We start from the raw sequence: 21841 nt of genomic DNA, 5'->3' as shown, positions 1-21841 counted from the left end.
CACAAACACCAGGCCAAAACACATTCTCCTTTGCTCCTAGACCCTTTTCTCTCTCAGATCTGCACTTTATACGCATTTTCCAACGCCCCACGCAAAGTTATTTCGTAAAAACTTTCGATTCTCTTCGTTTTGAACCCGATTAGAATTTGTTTTCGGAGCTTCTTTCTCCGTTTTCACCACTTGAGGTAAGTTTCTCTCGAAGTTTAGCACCTTTATCTGGGCGTTGACTTTTTCTCTTCCCGAGAGCTGACTTTTGTTGACCTTTTGCAATTTTGGCTCGTTTCGCTCAATTTTGCTCATTTTTTTCAGATGGCTGACGATATTCCATACGGTGGAGGCTCCCTGAGAGTAGAGGATGGGACTGACATTATACCGTTGCCTCCGAGGATGCAGCCGTTCGACCCGGAGGGATACCACCCTTAGGAGCACATCCTATCTCCGAGCACCTTCCACCATTTTACCGATTTCGCGCGACGGGCACCCGCAGACTTCCGGCTACGGGAACCCGAGTCCCACCTATCTCATCATGCATGAGAGGTGCGTACTTCATTTTTGCATTTTTTGTGATGCATTTTGCATTTCTTGCACATTTCATGCTTTCGCTATGTATTATATCTGCTCGTTTTGAACATAGTACTTTTGCTCATTCTTGAACACAACTTGCACACATCATTTGGTTCATTTGGGCACACAGCTCATTTTAGGCATGCGGCGCATTTGGGCACACAACTCATTTGGCACACAGCTCATAACACAGTATTCTGCTCATTCTGAACACGCAGCCCATTTTGGGCATGCAGCATATTTGGTCACACAGCACATTTGGCACATAGCTCGTAACACAGTATTCTGCTCATTCTGAACACACAGCTCATCACACAATATTCTTTTCACTTGGCACACAGCTCATAACCTAGCACACTGTTCAATCTGAATGCGCAGTTCATGACACAGTATTCTGCTCACAGTTCATAACGTAGTATTCTGCTCAATCTGAACACACAGTTCATAACGCAACATTTTGCTCAATCTGAACACACAGTTCATAACGCAGTATTTTGCTCAATCTGAGCACACAGTTCATAAGGTAGTATTTTGTTCAATTTGAACACACAGTTCATAACGCAGTATTTGCTCAATCTAAACACGCAGTTCATAACGCAGAATTTACTCAATCTGAACATATAGTTCATAACGCAGTATTTTGCTCAATCTGAGCACGCAGTTCATAACGCAGTATTTGGTCTATTTGGCACCCGGCTCATAAATAGCACATTTTTCAATCTGAACACACAGTTCATAACACAGTATTCTGTTTATTTTGTACACGGCTCATAATGCTGCTCAATCTAAACACACAGTCCATAACACGACATTCTGTTTATTTTGCACACGGATCATAACACTGCTCAATCTGAACACACAGTTCATAACACATCATTCTATTTAGGTATCTTCCCATTTCACACGGGGTTACGGGTCGATCATTACTAGGGAGTGGTACATGGAGCTCCCAGATGCTGTTCGGCATATTGTAGATGAGGCCGGGTTTGGTCCGTTTTGCATGGGGTTGTCACGTCATTCAGTGAGCAGGACCTTTTTGGGCGAACTTGTGGAGAGATGGTGGGACACCACCAACTCCTTCCATTTTTCTGCCACCGGAGACATGACGATGACCCCGTATGACTGCTCCATGCTGACGGGCCTCGACGTGGCAGGTCAAGCGATCCCATATGACTTCGATATGGGTGAGTTGGAGGTTACTTGGACTTACCTACTTAGAGCTCATCTGTCAGCGTGAAGATCACCGGGCATGGCAGGTATACCTCGTTTCCAGAGCAGTACAGGAGGACTACACTCGAGACTTTTGGAGGCCATGCACCAGTCTGCTCAGGGATTTTTGATGTTCTTTCTCGGGACCACTCTGTTCTCTGACAGGGGGAACACAGTCGGGCTTTATCTTCTTAGTGCTCTGGTAGACCTATCATAGGTCTGGCACTTCGATTGGGGCAGCGCTGGCCTCGCTACCCTTTACTGCTACATCAGCGCAACCTCCCGAGAGCGAGGGACCATAGTAGGTGGCTACTGGCAAGCCTGGGAGGTCCATTCGGCCCTCTTGATTTACATTTCTGCTTTTCATTATATGTACACTACACACTGCACACATTGCACACTTTACATTCTGTGCTCTACATCCTGCACTTACCATTCTGCATTTTCTATACATTCTGTATTTGTATTCTGCACTCAACACTCTGCATTTTCTATACATTCTGTATTCTTATTACCGCTGTCTCTCCTTTCACAGCTATGGGTTTACGCCTACTTCCCGACGCTCGTTCCTGAGCTGGAGGTCAAGGCATCGCTTGAGATACCGTACTCGCGTAGATTTGAGGGTCGGTGCTAATCCAAGCCTCAGGAGACATTGCCATATCTCCAGCAGTATTTCGACACGGTGCGGGCGGCCGAGGTAATCCAGAAGTTCCAGTTCTTTATGCTCTCAGCTTTGATTCATCTTGCATACTTATGACATCTAATCAGTTTATGCACTTGTTGTCCGCAGATCACTTGGCAGCCTTGGCTGGCGATGCCCGGGTATTCTCGGTTCCAGTTCACCGGGGCATGGGGCGCCTCCCGATATAGGGTTTTGTTTGAGGGACCAGTTGGTGGAGCCTGGTTTCTTGGGGATCGCTTCATGCACCAGATGATGGGCAATCCCGCTCAAGAGATCCCCTCAGCACCTCCACTAGACCAGCGGTCCACAGAGAGCCTCACTCCCCGGGAGGTTGACGACCTTATGCTGGGTGTCGACGTAGTTCTTTTCCTGGAGGAGGGGGCGTACCCGACATACCGCCATACATACTTGATGCCTCCACTGACAAGTGTTCGTACTCCTACGAGGAGGGCAGCTGATATGCCGTCATCGAGTCGTGCTTGAGCTATAGACATCCCTTCTACTAGTAGGGCTAGCACATTGAGGGATAGGGCTAGAGGGATGCCCTCGACTTGCCAGTATGCTGGGTGGCCAGATCTTCTGACCGAGCTGACGGGCTGGTAGTATGGGACATCTTACCCGATTCTATTGGAGCCTCCACTGCCCGATCATCGATACATCAGTGACCCTGACTGACCACCGGTATGCTTCACAGCTTTCATTTATCACTCAGATATTTAGACATTCATTCATTCACTGATGACTTGAACTTGCATCTGCAGCCTCCCAGAGAGTATACTGAGGGGTTGCTCGGAGTGATGGCCTCATTCGAGAGCATGGTCCTGCGGAGGGAGACGCTGTTGTAGACCTCCGGTATTCCGGTACTTTTTAATTTCCTTGCATTTATCATACTTCTGATGACATATGGAAACTGAACATTTCACTGCATTGATTTATTGCATGTGTAGAGCATATCTGACATATCACATTCACATCCTATATCTGCATGCACCCACTCTATGTATCATTCTTGTATCTACATCTGATATACATATTGGTTGATGCGTTCAAGCTGTCCTTTGCAGGTCACACCTCTGCAGACTGGGCCATCCAGGCCTTCTCGAGCAGCTGGGAGAGGGGTCTCGACTCACAGCCAAGGGAGGCGTAGAGCCCCTACCAGACAAGATGACGAGTCCAGCGAGGAGGAGGAGTCTGCGCATCCTAAGTCAGAGACATCTGTAGGCAGAGATGATGACTCTGGTTTTGCTTCTGAGGGCAGAGGTGACACCGAGGAGGACTCCGAGGAGGGCGACTCCGATTAAGATGGTGGTGCCGGTGGCGGTGGTGCAGAGACTGCTCAGCTGAAGAGGGTGAAGATGCCCTCTTGGTCTTGAGCTTGATAGCACTGATGCAGATGTTCCTGCTTTATTTTTCTTTTTACATGTAGTTGTAGCACATTGTACAGCGTTAGGTAGTTTTATTTTCTTAAAAACTTGTGCCCCTTTGTAAAATGTTGTAAGAGAAGCTATGATGGAATGAAAACAACTTTTTGTTCAAAAAGTGTTACATTGGTATTCTTAGCATCGCATTGCACCATTTTGTACAAAAATAAAATTGAATGGAAACTGAACACTCATGTATTGCCAGATCAGGTAGTGAACCAACATAACATGCTAAACAACTTAACTCACTAGGAAACAACAAAACCTTAGCAAGTTTACAAATCGATAAGCAAAGGGCAACAACTCGATAATCAAAGAGCAACAACTCGAAAAGCAAAACTTAACAACTCAAAAAGCAAATGCATTTTGAGACAAACAAAGCGACAAAACGCATCCGAAATAGAGGTAAACTCAGACCTTGAACATTCTCATCACACGGGAAAGCTAGAGACTCTCTTCTGGAGACAAGAAAGAGGCTGCAAACTACTTTGTGATCATGGCTGACCAGTAAAAGAGCCTACCGACCAGTTTTTTGCTCTGCAAACTAGAAAATGTAGCTGGCCGACCTAAACAACTGGCTAGCCGACCAGAAAAGTGGTCGGCCGACCACTTGGTTTGGGGATCTCTAGTTTTCTGACACTTGTCCTTTAAATAGTGCCTTATACTCCATAAAGGTTCCAACTTCGTGGTTCCCTCATTCTAACTCAATTTTGCACCAAAATGGAGGCATTTCTTGTCAAAAATCTCACAAATTGGATTGCTACCTTGGATGGCTCGGAAAAGTTGAATTTGCAGGGCTTCGGCATAAATGCACTTTTCATGTTGAGTCGCACCCCGTTGCGTTTTCCTTTCCTTCATGCCGCGGCAAGGTTTTGGAATCCGGTAACACACGTCTTTAGCTTTGGCGGACAAGAGATATGTCCCACTTTCGAAGACTTCCAAGCTTTGATGGAGTCCGAATGCGAGGAAGAGATTTTACCACAATTCCGCTTTGGCCACATCCAAGCCTTAGGACGGATGTGCGGGATCACCATGCATGACGCTCGGTCTTTGATCCGTGATGGGGAATTTGACATCCTAAGCTTGGTTCATCGGTTTTCTGATGCCGGTGACCGTGGCGACCATCACTGGCAGTGTAATAACCCACATTCATGTCTTAGTCATGTTCATGTACATTGCGTGATTTTGTCTTATTAAGCTTGCATTTGCAGACTTTGACTTGTTTTGCCTAAGTAAAGGTGCCTGTCTTGTTTTGTGCTTATAAGATTTGCCTAAGTGTTGTATGCATGTTTTGCTCCTTCCTTGCTATGCCAAGCCTAGGTCATATTAAGCCTAGGTCATGCCAAGCCTAGGTCATGTTAAGCCTAGGTCATGCCAAGCCTAGGTCATGCCAAGCCTAGGTCATATAAAGCCTAGGTCATGCCAAGCCTAGGTCATGTTAAGCCTAGGTCATGCCAAGCCTAGGTCATGCCAAGCCTAGGTCATGCCAAGCCTAGGTCATGTTAAGCCTAGGTCATGCCAAGCCTAGGTCATGTTAAGCCTAGGTCATGCCAAGCCTAGGTCATGCTAAGCCTAGGTCATGCCAAGCCTAGGTCATGCCAAGCCTAGGTCAAGCCGAGGTCATCTTAAGCGTAGATCACACCTTTGAACCTCTTACACCTTGGAACATCTTGGAACCGCTTTTGTGACCTATACCATCACCTAGGCATATTGGCCGAGATGTTATCACCTAGGCATCCGAGATCCTTAATCCTTGCACCTAGTGATCTTGTTCTAGGACTGGAATGACCTAGACCGAGGTGTGGCACATCTAGGCCGAGGTGTGGCATAGTTAGGTCAAGTGTTATTCTTCCTAGCCGAGGTCATTGGAACCTTACTTGCCGAAGCTTTGTCCTAAGCCGAGATCATTACTTGCCGGAGTTCCCTTGCCATCTAGCTTGTTGAGCACACTTTGTCAGTCTTGTCTTGTCAATCTATCACCTTTTTGAGGAGAACCAACCCGGTAGCGCCACGTGTTCGAGCTGAGTGTTAAGTTAGCCGGTAGAGAGAGAAACTTATCATTTGTTATATCCTTGTTTTGAAGAAGAGAGAGAAGCTCTAGAAGGGGGAGAGGAGTTCTTGAGGAAGAGTAGATTTGCAAGCTTGATCCCTAGAGATCGAACCGTTAGATTCGTGTTCTAAGGTTAGATTCTTGATCTGCTCATGTTGTTCTTTATGTTCATGTTATTACATTACATGATTGAATATGATTTGTAAGCCATGCATTGCTTTGAAGTTCGGTTTTAGAAAGAGAAAATAGCATTCATGTGTTCTTCAAGAAAAGTCATGTTTTGATCCGAAAGCTCATGCCAAGATCCATGTTTTGTGTTTGTTTCCACATGATTTTCAAGTATGGGTACCAAGGTCCATGTTTTCGAACTTATAGCATGAAATCCCAGATCTTGTAATAACAAGTTATGATTTTAGCATTCATGTTCTTCATGTTCTTCATGCTCATGTTCTTCATGTTCTTCAAGGAGGAAACCCAGATTTCCAGGCTTCATTTCCCTAGGTGTGATCACCAAGACCACTCTTGCCTAGATCACACACCTTGGTCTACCTTGCATGATCACTTGCACGTTAGTTTATCTTGCATGCACACCTAGGCTAACAACTGCACACTTAGGCCGACCATGGTACACCCATGCCGGCACCTTGTATCACCTCGGCAGGAAGCTACATATTGAAGCCTAGGTAACCACACCTCGGCCAAGAGGTGTGGGACCTCGGCCAAGACCTCCTGAGTTCACCCAGCTAGGTCGTTTTAGCCTAGATCATCTCTGTGCATCCATTCCAGGACCGGGTTGCTACCCAGCATGTTTTCCCTAGATGTTTTCCAGCATGTTTTCCCTAGATGTTTCCAGCATGTTTTCCCTAGATGTTTCCAGCATGTTTTCTCTAGATGTTTTCCAGCATGTTTTCCCTAGATGTTTCCAGCATGTTTTCCCTAGATGTTTTCCAGCATGTTTTCCCTAGATCATTTGCATTCATGTGAAGCTTGTTTTTAAGAGTGCATTCAATAGACTTTGCCACGTGTTTGTAGGACTTGGACCTTTGCCTCGATCCCGACGTCCCAAGAACTATGTGAGTGGTATTTTTAATAAAGTTATGTTATAACGTTTTGACAAGCTTTGCCTTGTTTTGATAAAAGTATTTGTTAAGCATGAATGATATCCCTATTTTATGTATCAAGTATAAGCTTTGTTTTGAATGGCAAGTTATCAAGTGAACTTTGTTTTGATGTCAATCTTTGCAAGTCCGTACGTGCCAAGGGACTTTAAGCATTAGTGGCACAAGTCCGTACGTGCCAGTGGACTTTAAGCATTAGTGGCACAAGTCCGTACGTGCTAGGGGACTTTAAGCATTAGTAGCACACATGTTAAGTAAGCAAGTTTTGAAGAAACAAGGTTATGCCAAGGTTATGTTATAAGATTTGCTGTATGTATGTAAGTTTTGCAAGATCAAGTTTGATGAACAAGATTTATCTCATGTTTTGTACAAGCTATCATAAGTATGGTTTTGGCAAAGATATATTATGTATTGTTTTGAAAGACCTCGGGAATCATTCATGTAACCCCTTTATTACTTGTACCATTCACTGAGTATCCAAGCTCACCCTCCCTATGTATATATGTAGGTAACAAGCAAGAAGTCGGCTACGCCGAGATGTATGTTTTGTATGCATGTTTGGTCGGCTGTAAGGATGTCGGCAACCTGAAGATTTTGTATTCTTAATTTGTGTTTCATGATTTGTGGCTCAAGTGTTTTTGTTTATGTCGGCTTGAGAAGCCTTTTGCCAAGATGTAATATGTACTTTTGTATTCAAGTTTTAATGCTATGTAAAGATGTATGCCATTCCATTTGACTTATGCACTGCTCTTATGGACCACTTGTATTTGAATTATTGCTTCCGCATTTGTCAGCCCCGTATATTATACTCTGATTGTGTGTGAATTTTGAAAGTTGGCCTTCGGTAATTACGGATTACTGGCCATCACGGCACCAAACTACTAGGGGCGGTTTGGGGTCGTGACAGGCAGGGTTTTCGGTGACATGCGCTTTACTTGTGCATGCTGTCTCATTTCTTGCTTGCTTCAAGCTCTGGAGGGTCTAGCGTCCGTTTGATCGAAGTTTCCCAAGGCTTAAAAGAGGGCAAGAGCTGCATTGCCATGACACTGGCTGAGACATTGATGGGTTTGGATGCTTTTCATTGCCGAGACACGACTAGATTCGCGGGGAGTCTATTACTGCTATAGGTAATGTTTCCCACCCTTTCTCACATCCCTCGGCCCTCAGGCTCAGTTTTTCTCTCAAAACCCTTTTCTTACTTTTCTCTCAATGTACACCTCTCTATTCTTTAATCTCTCATTTTTCATCCCTCTCCAGATATGGTTGATGGATAAATTGAAGGTTGTGGACTCATGCCCAGCATATTCAGCTCACGACTACTTTTTCCGGCGACGTCTAGTCGATGCCCTTGATGAAGGATGGTGGTGCGAATGGATGTGTAGTCTATCCGCTACCAGTATTGCTTGGCGCTGCCCTTGGCTCAATCTGCCAGCGATGAGTTACAGCATGTCTCGCCAGTCTGGGATTCAGTTGATCGACCTGACTCATTGTGTTTTTTATTTCCCGTTCCGATTCTGGCGCCAGTTCGGACATGATCAAACTTGCCCGGAAGAGGGCATAGAGTACCCGACTGCATTGCTGGTCCAAGGCGCATAGCTAGCTCGGTATGCCACTGCATGGAGGACGAGAGAGCTTCTGGGCTCCGCTCCCACTTTTAGTTGCACCCTCTCTGATGGGTGCACAACTTAGCTTGATGAAGAGGCGCAGGTTGGGCCTACTTTGGCATCAGAGGCTTCCACAAGCTCTGGGAGGGGACGCAGGAACACCTGACTATGCCCCGAATTTATTTGCTTTAATTAGTACTTTCAAGTTTTCTGTATGAATGTAATAAAAAGCAATTTCAATTGGTATTCAAGAGTAGTAGAACTTTGTACTGAAATCAATGTAATTGACGGTTGTGGGTACTAAAAATTTTCCGTTTGGTCCAAAAATGGTCTAAGTCGTAAAAGATTAATTTGAGCAAAATCAACTTTTATAAAAACTTTTCAAAACCATTTTTGATATGGATCACAACTGGACATGCCTGAGGTCTATCACTAAGATGTTCAACCCAGGATCCTCAACAAATAGAAAGTTGCCCCAAGTCTGAATAGCACTGCACTAGAGATCACAACCGAGCTCTTGAATGCAAAATAGACAAAGATGACCAACAAGATCACACGGACAAAGTTGATGTGGAAGTGTTTATGGCTAGACTTCAGGATGAAGTTGCCTACGTATCCCAAAGATGGGAATCAAGCCATACGTAGTTCGGCTCAGGTTCACTCGTGTATTAACACTCTCCTTTTGCGCTCTAACTTTTGCCAAGGCCACCCTTTCTGGGTTTTCAACCTTGCGAGCTTAGTTTTTATTATTTCAAATTTTTCATGCTCTAACTTTTGACTAGGTCGCCCTTTTGGGTATTTGGCCTAGCGAGCCACTCAGGGATAGTATTTCTTCAACTTGTCTATGTTAATCGGCTGGGAGAACTCTAGGCCATCTAGGTCCATCAGAACTACAGCTCCGCCCGACCAGATAGACTTAATGATGTAAGGGCCAGTCCAATTGGGTCTAAACTTGCCCCTAGAGTCATGAATGGGAGCTTGGTTGTCTTTGAGCAGTAGATCCCCTTCTTTCAAATTCCTGGACTTAACCTTCTTGTTGAAAGCCCTGGCAATTCTTCGTTGATAACCTTGAACATGATATAGTGCTTTCAGCCTTCTTTCATCAAAGAGCATGAGTTCTTTAAACCTGCTTTGCTGCCAGTCTGCCTCAGCTATCTGACACTCAGCCAATACCTGTAATGACGGAACCTCAACCTCGATAGGCAGAATAGCCCCCATCCCACAAATGAAGGAATACTGAGTTGCTCTAGTAGAAGTTTGAATTGAAGTCCTATAGCCCCACAAAGCAAATGGCAGCTTATCTGGCCAGTCCCAGTAGGTTACCACCATCTTTTGCAGAATGTGCTTGATGCTGTTGTTGGTGGCCTCAATAGCTCCATTGGTCTACGGCCGATATGTAGATGACTTATGAAAAGCCACGTTGTACTTTTCCAACAAGTCAATCACCTCCTTCTTGAAGTGAGAGCCATTATCTGAAATGATCTCGTTCGGAACGCCGTAGTGAAAGATGATGTTGTTCCTGATGAACTTAGCAACGTTCGACGCCTTCAACACTGCATAGGATTGGGCCTCGACCCACTTTCTGAAGTAGTTTATCGCTACCAGAATGTACTCATGCCGTTGCACCCCTTCGGAGTGACAGCTCTAATCACATCAATCTCCCAGACTGAAAACGGATGTGGCAAAGTCATGTTGTACAGGTTCGATGGCGGAATGTTTATGCGGTTCGCATGGATCTGACATTTGTGGCATCGCCGAACAAAGCCAATACAATCCTCCACCATGGTGGACCAGCAATAACCTTGTCTAAGGATTTTCTGGGCTAGCATCACCTCGTTCATGTGCGCTCCGCACTCTCCTCCATGGATGGTGTAATGACCCCAAAATGCGTATAAGAAGTCATCTTTATTGAACTATGAGATGATGTGTTTTCCTTTAATTATATCTATTCGAATTGAAGCATTATCTATTGAGTTACGGATTTAAAATTGAATTGCCGACCTTTATGGGTTTAGAAATTAAAATTGAGTACTTGGGTATGTTAATGGGAATTTTTAGAACTATTTTGGAAAATTAATTGGAATTCTAATTTGTCTGATTCGTTGTTGCACGGTTGGGTGGTTAATTTTATACTGCAAATTGAAGGCCTTAGAGGCTTCAGAAACCGGAATAGAGGACATATTCATGATCAGCGTAATTTTTAGAGTCATCTGAAAAGTTTAATTGAAATTTAATTTCGTACGATTCGTAAGGCCACGTTTGGCTCTCCCTTGAGTTGATCTTGTGTGTGTATGTATATTTATATACATAGAAGCTTTATGAGTTGTGGAACTCAACTCTTTGAACCAAAATATCTAGAAAAAGGGAAAACAACGTGAGAGAAAGAGTTCTTGAGAGAACTCAAGGAGAAGAAGGGAGAAAGAGTTGGAGTGGAAGAGGAAATCAAGGATTTGGCATGAATTCTTCATGGCTATGCAAGAATAAGTGGTGATGAAAGCTTAAGGTAAGAGTTTCCCTCTCAATATTTAATGATCATAAGCTAAAGAGTGAATTTCTTGGATTAATTATGACGATAGGTATGGGTTTTGTTCCTTCAAGTAAAAAGGTGTTGAATCTTTGCATATAGCATGAATTCATGTCATAATTTAATTTCTTGTAGGAGTTTTATGGTTCTTACGGAGGCTAAAAAGGGATTCCACCATGTAAGGGAGCTTGAACCCCAAACCATGGTTATTTTATGTTTTGGGTTCTAATTTGTAATCTTGTTCTTCTGATAGAGAAATTGAGTTGTATTTTAGAGTTATGAATTGGAATGGAAGCTAAGAATGTGAAATTTATCTTATATTAAAGGGTTTTGGGCTTTGATTTTCATGTAATTAAGGTTTGATTTTGGAGATGAGAAACACCAATTTTTCAGCCATTTTTGGACTGCAAACTGTCTAGGCCGCACGTGCGGCACTGTTCCCCCACACGTTGTGGAGACAACTCTGTCCAGCCAACTTTAAACAAGCATATCTTTTGCATCTGGACTCCGTTTTGAGTGATTCTTGGGCCTAAAATCAAGCCCCAAAAGTCTAGTTTCTAATAGCTATGGTCTCATACCCAAATTATAAATACAGAAATAGTTATGCACAAATTAGTGACGACTGTTCACTTTCAGTCAACCAGTTTTGTACCATTTCTTCACCTAAACCATTTCCCATCTATTTCTCCTATTTTCTGAGACATGAATTATAAATTATTAAAGAATAATGAGTTTGGTACCACCATGGCTAATTGATTGAATGATCAAAGAGAATAAGTAAAGGATCGAGTATAATCTCATATAATGTGTTGTGCAATGTATTTGTAGGTCGAGAGGAGGACATCATCCCATTACTACCGGCAGCCGATCACTGTGAGTAATAGTACTACAAATGTACATGGTCTACCGTTAAGAAAATTGTTAACAACATTCTATTCTCCGTGAGCTAATATGTTAACATGTGTGTTGATTGGGAATTGATGTGAACATTGAAAGAGTTAACAGACATCGGTATGACTCAGAACCTACTCCGTATTTTGGGTTATCGCTAATGATTATTGTCAATGTACCATCCTAAGAATTACCTATGATTCTGTATAAGAATTGCATACAAACTATTAACACTGTGAAGTTGGTTAATAGAAAAGAATTGCGTATGAATGACATTGTTATGTAATTCATATTATGATATGAATTGTTTTTGCCTGTTGATCTAATGGTACATTTACCTTCGGATTGTTGTTAATGTTAAGGTTCTGTTAATTATGAAACAAGTATGTCTACTTACAATGAACCATGAGGAAATTTAAGCGCAACATTGTACCATATGTTTTGTTTGCTATTGATAATTAATGTTACCATTCTGTTAACTGCTAGTTAGTGGCATTGAAACATGATGAGCAAATGGGATGTATATGCATTATGGAACTGTGGTATCTACGTATTTATGAAAGCGTTCAAGTTGTAAAATATGTTTACCTTTTGCTAGCAATTATCGGCAACGTTCTGTTAAACTTATATTATCTATGTTTATTCATGTGATCAATGGGAAGAATGTGTGTACTTTTTGCATGATTCTGAAGTTAATCTGTTCTGATGTTTTCTGGTATGGAATAAAGTGCTGTACGGAACTAAATGCTACACCTTGGTGGGAGCCACCTCTAGAATCCGTACGAGCCACCTCTTGAGTGCATACATCTGATATTTCTGGGCCGATGGTCGTTCTGATATTTCTGGGTCGATGGCCGTTCTGTTATTTCTGGGCCGATGGCCGTTCTGATATTTCTGGGCCACTGGTCGTCCTGATATTTCTGGACCCATGGTCGTTCTGCATCTGTAGGCCTATGGCTGTTTTGTATATGCTGGGCTTAAAGCCACCCTGTTACAGAAACTAGACCCATGGCTGTTTTGGAAATAATTACGGAATGTAGTTAATCATATGTATCTGCAGTTATATGTTTTATTATTCAGGTTAAACATTACATTATTTGTGTACTATTATTCACTGAGTTCGCTCATTCTGTATTTTGTCTGTCTATTTCTGTAGGTAATCAACCGAGAGTTCAGTCCTAACCTTTAAGGCTCGTCTATCTCTTGTCAACATTGATGCGTCTAGGCACCACCTGAAGCTGTGCATTTTGTAATGTGTTGTTAGGTTATTGATTTATGCTTTGGTTGTCTTTCATTAATATTTTCATTACACGCCCAATTGTGGGTCTAAGTATGAATGTACAAGTGTGTAACCGAAGTTCGGGTGTATGTTTCTATATATTATGTACCTAATGCAATGTGTGCGGTCCTGGCATGGTAGTGGTAGCTCAATGGATGATGTTTTATGTTATTTTATACTGATAATGCTTCCGTTCAGGCCCCATATGTTATGTATAATAGGTTAAGTGTCTGTTTCTGAATAGGTCATGCCCAAAACTTTTAGGGGCAGGTTTGGGGCGTGACAAGTGGTATCAGAGCCCGAGTTGCTATCTCACACACGAATCCATTGAGCTTTAGGATGTCTAGAAAAGACTTAGGCATCATGCATGACATCCTTGATGCATATGAAGAAATGGATAGCAACGATAATGGTGTATATATATCGCTAACCGTAATGGTTATTGTTTGTGTCGGTTGTACATTCCTTGTGTATATTGTGATTGATTGCCATGCAGAACATGGTACGACCTGCAGATGGGATTCAGTCAATAAAGTTGCGCAGCGGAAGTGTGGTGAGGATTCGAGCTGGTCAGTAAGACAATTTTTATGCAAATGATTAGATGAAATGTGTGTTATCATGGGAATAATGATAATATGATTGGGCTTTTAGCATCTGCTTAAGTGACTTGATTAAACTCTAAGTACAGAATATTCCTAGGATCAAAGGAAATGTTATATGGATGATACTCTTAGTTATGTTTTCCTTGCCATAACCATGTCTAGATTTGTGATTTTAAGAATTTACTGTATTTGAATATTTTAATAAAATGCGTTTTGTGTAATGATTGAAATTGTGTTAAGTATGACCGATTCTAAGAAAAAGTCAGACATGTAGTGACCCCCTAAAGTTGTGAAAGGCATTAATTAATTGTGAATTTACTTCTTGTTGATGATTTAACTAGATAGGCTATGTTGGAGAATTGGTTATGAACCTTGAAACAGTATGTAAGTAATATGATTTTGTGAACTAAGGAAATTACCGATGACTTCTGATAGAGCATTATAAATGGTGTCCACTGAGTATTGTTTATGTGTAATTGGAATTTGATTGCGAGAATCTGTATTTTGCACTGTACTCTGTACTCTGACCTCTGTAATCTGAAATCTGAAATCCGTAATCTATAATCTGTTCTGTTTATGTATAATCTGTAATTTGTAAGTGAGCTTTCGTACGAGTAATAGTCGAATGATACGAAGAATCCCACTTATGATACGTGTCTGTCCACATGACACTTACAAAACAAATAGACAACCACTAACCAATTTGTCATTAAATCTAATTGATTGGTGACCTGACAAGTTACTGCAAGAATTAGAATCCTGTCTCTGTGTATTAATAATTGAAGACTAAGAAATCATTTTGATGATATAATTCTGTGTCGATATTGTAAATTGTCAAACTAATCCCTATTTTGTATGTAAAGGCTATACTGTAAGCTGTTCCACATGACATTGTGAATTTTGACAGAAACAAATGGTTGTGGGGGGTAATCCATGTTAATGATGGGTTAACGGGTATCTCCTTCCTCTTGTGTGTTTATGAAAATTTGTATAAGCCGCACTATATGATTTTGAATTGATTTCCTGTTATGTTGAACCCATCTTGTTAAAAAATTTTAACTCTAATGTTAGTCGGTTAAATTACTTCATTGTTGTACCGTTGAATTTCTAGATATTATGGAACGCAAATGGATGTAATTACTGTATACCTAATGCCATTATAACCCTACGAATAAATCTGGTAGGAATAATGTACGCGAAGTAACTGGACACTCTGCCTGTGATAATTGACTGGACCGGATGGCTGGTCTATAATTTCTGTATGGTTGTTTGCTAATCCACTCCAACTATGAGTTGTGAATATGAAACCATGTGGTTGATCTCGTGCCTTATACTAGGAAAAAAAGAATCATTTGAATAGTGGAATACTGAAATGATTAAAAGAGAGGCCAAATTAATTTGTGCTATAACAAGAAGAAATGTTTACTAAGAGAAGACGTTACACCTTAAAGTTATGACTAATTAATTGAATGTGATTTCGAATTTGATTCTGGTTTTATTTTTGGATGGCTCTCTATACTTGAAAAGATAATTACCTGATATGTTTTTATTGCTCAGATACGAACTTATGATATTCTGATTAAGTGTCTCTCATGGAACATTTACAGGAAATTGCAAAGTATATAATGCTAGTTTTGATATTGCTGTAACTGTTGGATTTGGAATATGGTTCTCCTGGCGTTACAGTATTTAGACGTACTACTATGAAGAATTAACGATATTGATTGGGATTCTTTTTCCCATTGTTCTACCCTTGTCAAGAATTCGTAGATATGGTTTTGACGTAATGTAACGCTATGACTTTGTTATGTTTTCAGAAATGGAGAAACACTAGAAACTAATAATGAAGCTAGTGGCTACGTACTTAAGTAACTTATTTGTGAATGCTGGATCAATTTGGTTATGGACATAGTAGAGAACATTTTATTACCGTGATTGAAATGAATGTGTTTACTATGGGAATTAATTGTGATCCTTGGAACAAACTTCATTGGCATTGATTGTATAGAAATTATGAACTGTTCAATGATTGAGGAATATTGAACCTTCAAGATGAGACTGAACTATGATAGGAAATCGAAATTTGTGAACCGAACTCGTGTTAAGGTAAATCAAGTTTGGAGGACCAAACTTCTTAAGGTGGGGAGAATGTAATGACCCCAAAATGCGTATAAGAAGTCATCTTTATTTAACTATAAGATGATGTGTTTTCCTTTAATTATATCTATTCGAATTGAAGCATTATCTATTGAGTTACAGATTTAAAATTGAATTGCTGACCTTTATGGGTTTAGAAATTAAAATTGAGTACTTGGGTATGTTCATGAGAATTTTTAGAACTATTTGGAAAAATTAATTGGAATTCTAATTTGTCTGATTCGTTAATGCACGGTTGGGTGGTTAATTTTATACTGCAAATTGAAGGCCTTAAAGGCTTCAGAAACCGGAATAGAGGACATATTCATGATCAGCGTAATTTTTAGAGTCATCTGAATAGTTTAATTGAAATTTAATTTCGTACGATTCATAAGGCCACGTTTGGCTCTCCCTTGTGTTGATCTTGTGTGTGTATGTATATTTATATACATAGAAGCTTTATGAGTTGTGGAACTCAACTCTTTGAACCAAAATATCTAGAAAAAGGGAAAGCAACGTGAGAGAGAGAGTTCTTGAGAGAACTCAAGGAGAAGAAGGGAGAAAGAGTTGGAGTGGAAGAAGAAATCAAGGATTTGGCTTGAATTCTTCATGGCTATGCAAGAATAAGTGGTGATGAAAGCTTAAGGTAAGAGTTTCCCTCTCAATATTTAAAGATCATAAGCTAAAGAGTGAATTTCTTGGATTAATTATGACGATAGGTATGGGTTTTGTTCCTTCAAGTAAAAAGGTGTTGAATCTTTGCATATAGCATGAATTCATGTCATAATTTAATTTCTTGTAGGAGTTTTATGGTTCTTAAGGAGGCTAAAAAGGGATTCCACCATGTAAGGGAGCTTGAACCCCAAACCATGGTTATTTTATGTGTTAGTAATGGGCGCCCATGTGGCATGACCATTTGAACATAATTTGGATAATGTGCGAGTGGGAGATGTTAGTAATGGGCGCCCATGTGGCATGACCATTTGAACATAATTTGGATCTTATCCAAATAGGTTTTGAATTAAATTCAAACCTATTTAGGATAACCACTCAGGATATAGATATTATCAGTTTTAACTGATATGGATAAATAATAATAATATAATATATATCTGATATATGGTTATGGGTAACCAAAGGGAGAAACAACGTAGGTTTTGTTTCTACCCATAAACTTACTCTCTCCCAAGAAACAACGATCAAGTCATTTGCACTGTGGTTTGTGTGGGTGATATTCACCATTGTAATATCACCCCACTGCTGGGATTGATTGATTAGATTCTGGAAGCACGTGATTTATCCACGAGGTTTTAGATCAAAAGAGGTATGATCTAAACATTTTATTCCGCTGCATATTCTATGTTTTTAGTTTACATTATGTTTTTTGTTCTAATTTGTAATCTTGTTCTTGTGATAGAGAAATTGAGTTGTATTTTGGAGTTCTGAATTGGAATGGAAGCTAAGAATGTGAAATTTATCTTATATTAAAGGGTTTTGGGCTTTGATTTGCATGTAATTAAGGTTTGATTTTGGAGAAGAGAAACCCCAATTTTTCAGCCATTTTCGGACTGCAAATTGTCCAGGCCACATGTGCGGCACTGTTCCCCCGCACGTGCGGAGACAGCTCTGTCCACCCAACTTTGAACAAGCATATTTTTTGCATCCGGACTCCGTTTTGAGTGATTCGTGAGCCTAAAATCAAGCCCCGAAAGTCTAGTTTCTAATGCCGGTGGTCTCAAACCCAAATGATAAATACAGAAATAGTTATGCCCAAATTAGTGACGATTGTTCACTTTCAGTCAACCAGTTTTGTACCATTTCTTCACCTAAACCATTTCCCATCGATATCTCTTGTTTTCTAAGACATGAATTATAACTTATTAAAGAATAATGAGCTTGGTACCACCATGGCTAATTGATTGAATGATCAAAGAGAATAAGTAAAGGATCGAGTATAATCTTATATAATGTGTTGTGCAATGTATTTGTAGGTCGAGAGGAGGACATCATCCCATTACTACCGAGAGCCGATCACTGTGAGTAATAGTACTACAAATGTACATGGTCTACCGTTAAGAAAATTGTTAACAACATTCTATTCTCCGTGAGCTAATATGTTAACATGTGTGTTGATTGGGAATTGATGTGAACATTAAAAGAGTTAGCACACATCGGTATGACTCTGAACCTACTCCGTATTATGCGTTATGGTTAATGATTATTGTCAATGTACCATCCTAAGAATTACCTATGGTTCTGTATAAGAATTGCATACAAACTATTAACACTGTGAAGTTGGTTAATAGAAAAGAATTGCGTATCAACGACATTGTTATGTAATTCATGCTATGATATGAATTGTTCTGGCATGTTGATGTAATGGTACATTTACCTTTGGATTATTGTTAATGTTAAGGTTCTGTTATTTATGAAACAAGTATGTCTACTGTCACGACCCAAACTCGCCCCTATGGGTTTAGCACCGTAACCGGCCAGTAATCCAACATTATCGAAGGCCTGCTTAACAGTAATACAGTAAAACAGAGTATAGGGGCCTGGCGGAAGCCAATACAGTAAATAAACAATGTCCAATGAGGTGTGACAGTTTGTATGCCAAAAAGGCTTTCATTCAAGTATATACACCGTCGGACAAAACAGTATGTACATATATACAATCATTCAGTTCAGGGACCTAATCCCTATTAAACAGTACAGTACAGTAAACAAAATGGTTACAGAGACAGAAGGGGAAACTAAAACACCCCTGAGCCATAACTTGACAAGCTCGGAACCTCGCAGTGAGGCACAGTGGTTGGCTTGACAAAACTGGAGCTTACCCCGACGGTGCTAACCACGGTCTGGTGTCTGTACACCTACATATATATATGAGCAGTGAGCTAAAGCCAAGTGAATAACGTAATGCGTAAAGAGGTTAAGAATGAATGTCCTTTCAGTATTGAAAACAGTCATTCAGTCATAACAGTCATATGCGGTACATCCATTAGCATAACAGTACAATAAATAGTAGGTCTTAAAAGACGGAACAGTAAATGATGGCCATCAATCAGTAAACAGTAGTGGTTCCAACAAGGGAACCGACAGAGATCTCTGTAACAGTAACAGTAAACAGTAGTTGCTGAGGATGCCACAATACAGTTCAGAATATAAGACATGCATTCATTCAATTAACAGTAACAGTTCAGAACGCAGTGCAGTTCAATTGTCCAGAAGATAATCATTTTGAATATATCTTTACACAGTTGTTACTCACAGAGTTCTGGGCTATAAGCAGCTAGAGCGCGTCCCCGAAAGCCAACCCTAAACAGTTAACAGATTGAACACACACTAAGTTACACAATTGGGAAAGATAATAACTTAATCCCTAATTTGCCTCGGTGTGTTCTACATCTATATCCTCGTTAAGATGCCTTAAACTAGGCCTAATAATGCCTAGGATGGGATGAGGATGCAAAGATGCACTTTAAAAGCATTTTCAGAATTTTCAGAAAACAGGGGTCACGCTCGAGCTTATGTTACTCCGCTCGAGCGGACATGCAAACAAAGGTTTCCGCTCGAGCGTAGGCTTACCCGCTCGAGCGTTCTGCAAAACAGTCAAAAGTGCTGGATGGGTGAAAATCACGCTTGATTGGGCGCTCGACACCCGCTCAAGCATGAGACAAAATGTCTCGCTCGAGCGTCAATTATTCCACTCGAGCGGACTTCAAAACAGTGCAAAGTACTGGGAGCACGAATTACACGCTCGAGCGCCATTCACCCCACTCGAGCGTGAGTTCAAAATCTGGAATTTCCAGATTTGAACTTCAAGCTCAAAACCAAGTTCAAACGCATCAAAACCAATCCTCTTGGGCTAATTTTCCAGAAAACATCCCAAAACTCATAGTTTAACATGATTCCAAAGCTCAATTGTAAAATCAAGGCCCAAGGGTGTTTCAAACAACTCAATTTCAAACCAATTTTCAAGAATATGAAAAACATGCAATCATGCATGAATTTAAACCATTTCAAAGCTCAATTTCATGCTCTAATGAGCCAATTCTTCCAAGGACAGAATGAAATCATGGACTTAAACACAATATGAACATGCATATAACATTTTACCATGAAATCAACTCAACAATTCAAACATGCATGCATGGAATGAGTTCCAATTCAACATTATTGAACCAATTCTTGACTTAACTCTTTAAACTACCATGATCCATGCTAGAAAGGAATCAAATACACAATAAGGAGGATGAAATTCATACCTAGGTTCCTCAATTACAAGTCTAGAGGCTCAATGTGCAAGAATCCTTTAATCTCTACAAGACTCTAAGCCAAATTGTGAAGAACTCAAGCTTTCTCTACCTCTCACTCTCTCTCAAGTCGGCAAGAACAAGAAAGATGGGCTAATGAAGTGTTGAAATGTTAACATTAGAGATCAACTAAGAGGCTCATGAAAGTCCACTAAGTGGCAAAATGGCAATTAAGTCCAACTCTTGTAATTTAACTTATTTTAATCCAATTTAATCATACCAAATCACATTTTAACTGAATATGCCATAAAATCACATTAATTCTAAGGATCACAAATCATCAATCAATTTCAGATTCGGCCGCCGATAATGCCTTCAATTCGCAATTTAAACACAAAGGCATGAACAGATAATCAAACAGTCAACAGATAGACATACAATTAAACAGATATACTTAACCAATTTAGTTCCAGATTTTAATCAGTCAGTTCAATATTTCAATCAGTTCGATTACCAATCATAATCAGTCTCCGTTTAGCAGTAATCAGTGGTTAATCGGTAAACAGTGATGAGGGTTGTTACAGTCTCCCATCTTTAAACAGAGTTTAGTCCTCTAAACTCGAGTTACCTTCGTTTTGGATGAAAATAGGACTCAGTGGAAATAGTTCAGGATATCTTTTAGCCATGTCATCTTCCCTCTCCCAAGTGGCATACACGCCACCATGGTTTTGCCAGTCAACTTTTACTAACGGGATCTCTTTGTTTCTCAACTTTTTGATCCGTCTGTTTACAATCTGAATAGGCCGTTCCTCGTAAGTGTAGTCATCACTCAACACTACATGAGTAGGCTCTATCACATGGAAAGCATCCTGGAGGTAGTCTCTCAACATAGAAATGTGGAAGACATTGTGCATATGCTCCATTTCAAGAGGAAGCGCGAGTTGATACGCCACCGGATTGATTTTCTCAATAATCTCATACGGTCCGACGTATCTCGGCGCTAACTTGCCTTTGACTCCAAAACGAGTCTGGCCTTTCATCGGTGTCACTTTCACAAACACGTGATCACCCACTTCATATTCTCTATCCCGCCCTTTGACATCAGCATAACTTTTCTGTCTGCTCTGTGCAGTTTTCAATCTCTGTTGTATCAGTTTCAGTTTCTCAGTCGTTTCATATACAATCTCGGGCCCAAGCAAAGGCCCATCTCCAACTTCTGCTCAGCAAATCGAAGATCTACATTTTCTGCCATACAATGCCTCGAAAGGTGCCATACCAATACTTGAATGATAGCTTTTGTTGTAGGCGAATTCAGCTAAGGGCAAATGACTTTCCCAGTTTCCCTGAAAATCAAGGACACACATTCTCAATAAATCCTCCAGAGTCTGGATGGTCCTTTCTGACTAGCCATCGGTCTGGGGATGATAAGCACTACTCAGTCTCAATTCAGTACCCAATGCAGTCTGTAAGCTTTGCCAAAATCTCGATGTGAACTTCGAATCCCT

This window comes from Camellia sinensis, chromosome 11, assembly GCF_055761805.1.
Source record: "Camellia sinensis isolate YWXY chromosome 11, ASM5576180v1, whole genome shotgun sequence".
Taxonomy (NCBI): domain Eukaryota; kingdom Viridiplantae; phylum Streptophyta; class Magnoliopsida; order Ericales; family Theaceae; genus Camellia; species Camellia sinensis.
This window is presented reverse-complemented; position numbering follows the sequence as displayed.